The sequence below is a fragment of the Camellia sinensis genome, chromosome 12 (genome assembly GCF_055761805.1).
Source record: "Camellia sinensis isolate YWXY chromosome 12, ASM5576180v1, whole genome shotgun sequence".
NCBI lineage: Eukaryota > Viridiplantae > Streptophyta > Magnoliopsida > Ericales > Theaceae > Camellia > Camellia sinensis.
Window position 1 is genome coordinate 40978140 of NC_138972.1, and position 10804 is coordinate 40988943.

Below are 10804 nucleotides of genomic sequence, written 5' to 3' on the forward strand. Positions count from 1 at the left end.
CTTAAGGTAAGATTTATTTTATTGTATTCTTATCTATGATTTTGGTGTTAATATATCAATAGATGATTTTATGGGCATATATGATTAAATAGATATATTGATGTAGTCTATGTTGGAGGTCTCGATTTTGCTCAATTTTAGAGTGTATTTTGCATCCCGTTTGGGTGGTTCATATTTTGATATTGATATGTGATGGATTAAGTTTAATGGTGGTGTATTTGTGGCATACACGATTGACTACAAGCAATTACAAATTTTTACATGTATATAAACAACAATAGAATAATATGGGTTGAGAATTTCTGAAGCCGTGATGGCTTTGTTTTGATGCTAAATCGTGGGAGTTCCTAATAGACTATTGGGGTAATTTATTCTATTGTTGTTACAAGAAGAGATGGATGGGTGCACATAATAATTGTTTAAGCGGTGTAATATTTTATTAGGTTTGTGAGATTGAGGTGGATCTTGGTAATTTGAGATTAGCTTGGAAAATATTATTTTAGCTGTTTGAAGGTAAGTAACCCTCTATCACTGTTGGTTCATTTTTATTCCTACTGAATCGTTTAAAATTATAACTATTTATTTATAGCCTTCATGTTCTCTTAAAATAAAATATGGGTCAAGTATAAAACAATATCGAATATTATTATGAAAGTTATTTGAATATTTTGTGAAACTATTTTGAAAATTGTACCAAATGTTTATTCTGAAAATATCGAATATTTTATCTAAAAGTTGTGCATTGTTTGAATTTTGAATATCACTTTAGTCTGACTATGATTTAGACCCTAGCCAATGGGGGTTATTTATTGGCACAGAAACTAGTTTCTTTTGGGGCTTTACCACCGGCCTATGTGGGGTTCTGGGCCTTGTCACGGGCTAAGTGACCGTAGTCATTAAGACTTGGGTTTTGTGAATCAAATCATTGAACCATCTGAATATCGAACCATCGATTTGAACAACGAATTACTTTGAATTATCTTGTTGGCTTTTCATTTAAAATGTATTGTACATTGTTTATTTTTAGCTATGAAACCACCTTACAAATAATTGTTCATTTATTTAACTGTAGAAAAAATTATATTTATTCGTTATCGATTTATTTATTTATTTTTGTATACTTGATCCAGCTAGCAGTGATGGTTAGTTATTTACTGGGCTATCTAGCTTACCCTTATTTTTTTCAGATTCTGAAGAGTAGAGCTGCGCGGGATTTTTTTACATGTGGGAGTGCCGAGAGTAGGACCATGATTTAAGTACTTGGATTATTGTTTTGTTAGTGGATTGAATTAGTGGACTTGGTGGACATTTTCATATAAGAACTATTTATTTTTATGGATTTTGGCATTATGACAATTAAAGATTTAATTTGAGTATTTTACATTGCGGGTTATGTGATTGGATTCTTAGCCTTGCATGCTCACTTATATGAGTGTGCGGCATTGTCACGGAGCTGGGGGCGTGACATTAGGCAACTCAAGTTCAATACAACTAAAATCACTTGTTGAAACACCTTCAAGAACACTAGTTTTTATATCGTCTACCTGTATTCATCTGAACATTACAAATAAAAATACATTAATTTATAATGCTAAACAGTTTTAAAGTACATTTGACTCTTTAACGTAATTTTGCATTCTTTTCCACTAATAGTTATAGCCACTAAATATATGGCACCCTTCTGAATACTTCCAACATATATTTAGTGGCTGCTACTGTTAGTGGAAAAGAATGCAAAATTACGTTAAGGAGTCAAATGTACTTTAAAACTGTCTAGCATTATAAACTTATGTATTTTTATTTGTAATGTTCAAATGGATGGAGGTGGACGATATAAAAACTAGTGTTGTTGAAGGTGTTTCAACAAGTGATTTCAGTTATATTGAACTTGCATTGCCTAATTTATTTTCTTAATTGAGGTTGAGATACAAACAAAAGAGTATTAAAGTTGATAAAATATTAATAAAATATTCCCTCTTTGAGCACCCAATGCTAGTGGGTTGGTCAGGGTAAATGTGTATGATAGGAGTTTAGATGGTAATGACAGTTTGTAGGCATACTTTATTTTCCCCATGGACTGCCAGTGCGAATTAGTTTATTATGAAAATGGTTATTGTTCCATTAATGAAAAATAGGTGCCACAGATGGTAAAATATTGACTTGAAAATCCAAACATTAAAAGCGGTATTACTTATTATAAAATGAAGGGGTATTTGAAGTATTCTATGAGTAAAATGCCAGAAGATTTGCAAATGAGGGCCCCATCTATTGTTGTGTTATCTAATAAATATACTAATGATGATGTTGATGTTTGGCATTGTGCTCCAACCAAGGCTATTCCGATTCTTACATGGACTATGTCTATGGGTTTACCAGAGAAGCAAAGAGATTTGTTGTTAGGAGGTTTTGGGGGAAGTGGTTTAGTTATTCATGAACGCAGAGGTCGTCTGAGTTTGTCTAAGATTGATGTACACAAAGGTGATGGTACTAGTGATGTTGATCCTGGTCTGTCGATTTCGGAGGTTAGTGTAAGAAAAGAGGAAGTTGATCGAAGAGGATCAGTTGTTATGGACCCCGTAGAATTTTCTGATGTTTTACAAAATGTAATAATGAGTATAAAAAATTGTGATGACTCTAAAGATGTAATAGTTGACGATAAGGGAAATGTAGTAAGTAAATAAAAAGTTTGAGTGGTTACATAAATAAAATTAATAAAAATTTTCATTAATCATAACAGTGGTTATATTTACATCAAACCATTCTCTCATTTTTTGGGACATTGTATCTAACCAATTACTATCCCCATTAGTTAATATAATACAAGGAATTTCTCCTCTAATGGTGAGATCTGGTTGGAATTTAACAAATACATGGAAGTCTCTCTGGCAAGCTACTAAATTCTTTATTAGTTCGATAGGGACTGTCGAGTATTTAATGTCGTCTATGACGTTGTAGACGGCGTCTTGATCGTAGTCCTTGAAACTTATTCTGTCGGAGAAGTAGTTGTATTGTCGAGATTTTTGGCCCAGGCGGTTTTTCCTATTCTTGAAGGTCCTTCGAGGTAGAGGGATATTGGGCTGATGGGTTGCTATTCAGGATCCTGTTATCAGATGAGGAGGATAGTTCTTCGTCAGTATATACATCGTGTATATTATTCCTGTGTATCCCTAATCTAATGTTGTCGTCTTCACTGTAAATAGAGAAACAATAATTTTGACATAGTTCATATTTTACAAAATTATGACTTACAAACAAAATATTATTTTTTGCCCATTTTTTTACTTCTTCATTTAAAAGAAGAAATAAATTAAAGGGCTAGTAAATGGGGGCCGCTCTCATTTGTAATGATCCCTCGAAAATGTTTTTAATTAGGGGTATTTTGTGACATAATCGGTGATATATCTTTCTTTGCAGAGTGCAAAGAATTGTTCCTCCATTAAGCCGGTATTTGGATCTTGGATTTGTGGATAAAAAAAAAATAAAAAGAAAAAAAATTGGCCAGTTGTCCAATGCATGGACTGTATTGTGGTGGAGGTTCAAACTTTGGTATTTCTTAGATATAAGGACACACATGGCATTTTGTAATTGGTGAGGATAATTTTTGACATATTTATGCTTTTATGTGCATTTGTGTTGAAAAAAAAATAAAATAAAAATGCTATAACTTTTGACTACATAAATCCAATTTTAATAAATTCAATATTTTGGATTCATCTTTTGGTGATGTCTAAAACAATACCTATATTAAATATGAAATTATGGAGAGAGAAAAATAACCAATTGACCTATGGCAAGACAATGCTTTTTGGGAATAGGTTAAAAGTTGATTTTTTAACTTCTTTTAAAAAAATGTGCAAAAAAAAGTAGAGAGATGATGAGACTTAAAAAAAATCAAAAAATCAATAAATTGGCATTTAATCTAATTGCTAAAGGAAGCCCACTGTATATTTGGTATCTTGCAAATTTAGGGGCAGTTCAATAGAACTAGAATTTTCCTTACCATAGGTACCTAATGATATGGTTTTGGGTATGTGTTTCATTATTTATGCGAAAAAGTGCACATTTACGCTCCGTTTGTTTAGACGAAAAATATATTCTGCGGAAAAAAAATTTAGAAAATGTTTTTCAGAGAATATTTTTCTATATTTGGTGGTGATGTTGGTGGAACGAAGGTGAAGGCGGTGGCATTGTGGTGGAGCGACAGCGGTGGTGATGGTGACAGTGATAGTGGCGGTGGCCATGATGATGGTGGTGTGGTGGTGGATGTGAGAGCAGTGGTGTTGGTGTGGTGACATTTGTAAAAATTTAGTTTGAAAAATGTTTTTCGCCTTTTAAAAGTGGAAAACATTTTCTATCCAAATAGCCTTTTTTTCATTGACCATGAATTTTTTTTTTTTTTTTTTTTTTTGACTTCCGTTGTCCATTGTAACAAATACTAGAAATTTTGAAAAATATTTTTTACAAAATATTTTTTGCTCAAACACAAGGAGCATAAGAGTTAAAACAATATTTTTTACAAAAATAAGAATGAAAAAACGCCTTTGGCATATTGAATTGATAATTTTTGAAAATATATATGGAATAAAAAAATCATCTAAAATAGACTATCGAACACAGTTATGATTGTTTAAATTTCAATGTCATATAAATATAATTTTTCATTTTTAATTTGTAAAATAGACTAATATATGTGTGTTATTTATAAAGAATTTAAAAGTGTATAGATAGGCAACAAATAATGCACATATTGTTGACAATAACTTTTAAAAATTACTTGTCAACAGGAATGATATAGTGGCCCTAGTTAAGACCCGACCCTTCTGTACTCTTTGGTTTGGAATCTGGTGCCCATTGTTGTTGTATATACTCCTTTTAGTCTTGTTGTTAATAAAGAGTGGTTGTGTGGATTGTTGAGTAATGTTTTGAACAGATTGGGAATTAGTATTTCAAAGGAAATTTTGTTTGTTTGTTCTTGAGTTCGCTCAAGTAGTTTTTTCTTCGCTCGAGCAGTCTTTTGTTTCTCCCAATATATGTGTTTACAGTCTAAACTTCTGAGAGTGTGGTGTTCTTCGCTTGAGCGGTCTTTTACAATCTAGACTTCTGAAAGGGTCATTATTCACTCGAGAAGTGATTAGTTCGCTCGAGCGATATGTTCGATAGAGTGATGTTCTAGGAATTTGGTTTCTTCGCTCGAGCCATGGTTTGGTTGCTCGAGTGGTTGTTTGTGTTTGACGCTCGAGCAGTATTTTAGTTGCTCGAGTGATCTGTTAGTATATAGCTATGAAAAATGATCTTCTTTTCACTTTTCTACTTTTCTCTTCCCCTCTCCTTACTTTCTGAACAAAATTTCTTTCTCTCTCTCTTTTTGAAATCTCACATAAACTTTCTCATACGCCCTAATCTACTAATCTCGCCACCTTGGTGCTTTGGGATAAAAGGTAGAGCGCGTGGAGGTGGTCCTTTTAATCTGAAAGGATTTCTGTCACTGTCAATTTTGGGATTGATTTTTCTCTCTCCTTCTACTTTGAGGTAGGGGTTTCTTTAGTGTTTTGTATGGTATTGATTTCGGTTATGTGTTCTTTGAATAGAATGGTGTGCTTTTAAGAGTTATGGGTTGTAGGGTGCTGACGGATCGGATTTGTGCAGTTTGCGGCTCGATTTTGACCCACTTGCACCTATGCGGTTTGGGGAAAAGTCAAACCGCAACCGCCTACAGTGCGGTTTGCGGTTTGTACGGATAGGGTTTGTGGATGTGCAAGCGGTTGCGGGCAATTTGCGAATTGAATTTTTTTCTTTAAAAATTAATTTTTGAGTTTTTTTTTTCCCATTTTGTAAATATTTATTTTGGGTCATTTTCTTCCAATTTTCTAAAATGCTCCAACATTAATAATTAATGAATTAAAACTTATAAAATTAAAAACACAACAAAATCAATTCCTAACACAAACAAATCATTTAAAATCCTAAAATCATTCAAAATTCTAAAATCATTCAAAATCTTAAAATCATTCAAAATTAATCTACTACCCAACAATACAATTAAAGTAAAATCATTCACAATCCTAAACTAAATCATCAATCTCACTCTCCAACTACTTTCTCAACATTCTCCATCTACTATTAGGGATGGCAATTGATATCCTATCCAGTGGTTACCTATGGAGATCTAACCCGATTATACAAATTTTCCCCACTTTTTATATCCATTGGGTTGGGTTGGGTCAGTGGTATTCTTTAAATCCCCAGCGGAGATGGGTTGGGCTGGGTTGGGTCAGTGGTATTCTTTAAATCCCCAGCGGAGATGGGTTAGGGATGGATACCCTATCATTTCCTCATATGGGTTTTTGACTACCCTGCTTGTAGTTAGGTTGTCATTTCTCACTGTCGCTCACTCCAGCATTGGCAATTTGTGACGAAGACGATCTAGTGCGGAGATCTCTATCGGTGCTTATCACGGTTGTTGAGTTTCTCGCTTTCACTCTTTGTTTCTTTCTTGTCTCTCGTTTCTCTTTCTCTCTTTCTCTCTTTCTCTAATATTCTGAAGTCTCAGTGACATCTGAGAGGAAAGGAAAGTAGATAGTTGTTTACTAGCAATGTTCAAAGAAAACAAAAAGAAAAAGAAAAATATAAACAAGCACATTGAAAAGGGATTTCTGGATTTTTTTATAACGTGTTGGCAAATCTATTTTGGAAGTTTTTCAAAAAATGCAAGGTTTGGATATGATTCATGTATTGTTGTTTTTATAACTTCTCTCTCTTACACACACACACTCTCTCTCTCTCTCTCTTTCTCTCTCTCTCTCTCTCTCTCTCCCTCTCTTTATATATATATATATATATATATGAATCTATATCTCCAGCTCTGTGCAAGATAATGAGGGGAAGCAATGGCCCACCATTTTTGTACAAGAAGGGTGATTTGTCCTCCATGGAGGGGTGATTTGTCCAAGATAGTACCCTTGTTGTTTCTCAATTTTCATGGAAAAATGCAAATGTTTTTTCAAGCTATCTTGTTCATGCTATAGAAATTAGACATATAATGAGCTCTTCACAAGAGTTCTTAAATTGGTTTCCTTTGTTTCGTATGCTTACCCTTCCCTTTTTTTACTCTTTTGTTAATTACATTAGAAATTTCTTGAAACTTCTGTTCTTTGGGTTCATTGTGGTTGTACAAAACTTGTGTTATTTTTGGGTCAGTTTAATATAGTCATTTATGTTTGATTATGTCCAATAAGATTTTTTAATTAATTAACTAATGTGTATTTGATTTTGTTGTTGAATAAATAAAATAAAAAAAGAAAAGAAATGCATATTTGACTCTTTAACTGTGAAAAAAAAAACTGGGTCAAGTTGGGCTGGGGAAAACCCAAACCCATTAGGGGATGGAAAGGGTAATCCCCATGGGAGATGGGGAAAAATTATAGTAGGAGAATCGGGATGGGGAATTAATATCCGCCTCGTTGTCTCCTATTGCCATCCCTATCTACTACTACCCAATAATACAAAATTAAAGTAAAATCATTCAAAATCCTAAACTTACCTAAAAGTAATTCTTCATTAACTATTACATTCATTCAAAATGCAATAATAAAATGAAAAAAAATAAAATAAAATTATTGTCAAGCAAACTTCATTAACTATTACATTCATTCAAAATGCAATAAAAATAAAATTGTTGTCAAATAAAATAAAAACATTTACAACAATACAATATCTCAAACTCCATCATCATTAATCACATCCAAGTTCCAAAAATTTTAATTCCATGCATTTGGTTGATGAACCCTGCACAAAAACAAATTGAAAAATAAAAAATTTAATCTTCAATTTTCGTAATTCCTTTGACAAAAAAAAAAAAAAAAAAGTGTAAAAGAATAAAGTAATGAAACGATAAATAAATGTTTATATATTGCATCTCAATATAGTAAGAAAATGTGTGTTAAGTATATGAAATTAACATAACAGATCAATTAAATTCAGTAACATAACAAATTTAATAGCATAACAGATCAATTAAATTCAATATCATAATAGATTCGATAACATAACAGATCAATTAAATTCAATTTCAATAACATAACAGATTTAATAACATATTCAATAACACATATTCAATAACAGATTTAATTCCCATAACACAAATTTAATTCCAATAACACAGATTCAATTCCAACTCTCAGATTTAACACAGATTCGATCATAGATTGAATAACATATTTAATTCCAAACATAAATGAATAGATTTAATTCCAATCACCATTGAAACATAATCTTAGTCATACAAATAGAAATTAACAAATAAACTCAGAGATCTGCTGCTACAAAAAAAAAAAAAAAAAGATCTGATTACATAAATAGATCTAATTGCCTAACAAATAACAGATCTGATTGCACAAAATAAACAGATCTGATTGCATCTAATTACATAAACAAATAACAGATCTAACATATAAAAAAAATTCAGAGACCGGGAAGAGAGAGAGAGAGAGACAGACGGACATATCTGATTGCCTAAAACAAAAATCAAAGATCGAAGAGAGAAAGAGAGAGAGACAGAGACAGAGACAGAGGCTTACTTGTGAGGTCGATCGGTGCGATGAGAGAGTAAGGTTGATCGGTCGATCTTGCGAGGTCGATCGGTGTAGATGAAAAATGAGAAAGTGAGAGACTAATGAGATAAGATGAAAGAAAGAGAGACAGAGACAGAGGGTTACCTGTGAGGTCGATCGGTGCGATGAAAGAGTGAGGTCGATCGGTCAATCTTGCAATGAGAGAGAGTCGATCTCGCGAGGTCAATCGATCGATCTTGTGAAGTCGATCGGTGTAGATGAAAAACAATAAAGTGAGAGACTGATAAGATAAGATGAGAAGAAAGAAAAAACTGCGCAACAGCAGATATGTTTTTGTTTTTGAGTTTGAGAGATTAGATTAGGGTTTTTAGTTTTGTTTGTTATAGATGAAGTGAAGATGATGAATGGTCCAGATTTGAAAACAAAAAAAAAAATTAATGTATGCGGGTTTGGCAGGTGCGGTTCAAACCTGCAACCCGCCCACAACCCGAAAAGCAGCCAAAATCAAAACCGCATATGACCCTAATGTATTTGCGAAACCATCCATACGTGTGCTAGTCTGATTGGGTAGAGCAATTTGGGCAGGTCGAATAACCCTATGCCCAGCCCTAGTGGGTTGCATTTGGCTTGATTTAGGTTTAGATTGGGATTTAAAAGATGGGTTTTCTTTGAAATGGTATTTAAATGGTTTTGGTATGGGAAATTTTGGAAAAATTGCTTTTAAAGTGTGAAAGGTTGAAAACAATATCTGTTTAAGGATATTTAAAATCCTTGGGTATTCATGATTTGAATAAATGGTAAAGGAATTGTAGAGAATGGAATGATATATTTTGGTAGTATCTGTTGAATTGAAAGTGGAGTTGAACATGTATTGTTACTGCTATATTGAAATTATGAAATTATATATCTTGCTTGAAGTTATCTTTTGTATAGAAATATCTGTTTTGGGCTATCGGTGGAGGATAACTTTGATTGTTATAGAAATTGGATGAGGACTAGGTTAATAAAAACCATTCACTCATATATCTTGCATTTGAACATCGTTTCATATTTATCAATTGAAAATGTATTGTTTTGAGAAAAATGAGTAAATACCTTGGTGAATCTAGTTAGGGGGTGTGGTTGTGGTTTTATTTTTGTTGGCCTGTGTGTCCTTAGTGAAAGTCCAGAAATCATGCAGTTAAGTGTCAATCCTTCCGGTTAGTACCAGTAAAATGGATTTGGTAGTGCTTGTATATCCTACTAGCAAACACGTACTAGAGATTCCCAGTGTTATGTATTCACTACCTTGTTTTCTATTTTAAAAAGTATCGGTTTATGAATTTATTTATAAACATGGCATTGCATTGTATGGAAGAGAAAATTTATCATTTTGGTAAATGACATCCATTTGCATTTACCATATGACTTTGTTAAGCATCATACAGTATATTAAATTAATCTCTATTGGGTTTTAGCTCACCCAATATAGAAAATAACTTTCAGGTGTTGATAACATGCCTTTGCCAAAGGATTAGCTTTGGAGGATTTTGGATTTGAAGGCTTATTTGTTTTTTTGTTGTAAATATCTTTTATACAAACCTAGGGTTGGGCTTGATCCACTTTTGTTGTAACCAAGTATCGTCTTGGAAATATGTAGCCATTAAAGCATGAACTTCTTTTTCTTCTTTTCATTTATATGTATATTTATATATATCACATGCTACGGATTCATAACTTAGGATTATCAATGTATTAATGCATGTGACATCAGTCTTGTAATACTTCATATAAATCAATGGAATGGAAGATAGTTTTTAGGAATGCTTGCAAAGTTTTATGATTTAAAGATTTATGTTAATAAAATTCTGCATATTAGTTGGGGGTTATGAGTGTCTGTTGTTTATATTTTGGGGGCGTTACAAATGATGGCGTAACATGACAAATGTGCTAGTAGTGTAGCATGAAGTGGCATGGTGATGTGGCATTTAAAGAATCGAATCAAGGCCAAAAAAAAAAAAAAATCATCAAAAGAGTTGGTTGTTGCAAGTTAGTTGGAGTCAATGCCGAAATCAAGGGATTGAAGATCGAGTCAGAAGAGATTTTGTGGGCAGTTTCTAAAATAAAGGGATATGGATAAGAGGAAGCAAAAAATAAAGAAAGATCATGGTTGCATCAAAAGGTGGCTAGACTAGTATAAAAGAGAAGGTTTCAAAAAAAGGAAAGGACATCCAACACAATTCATACAACGTGAA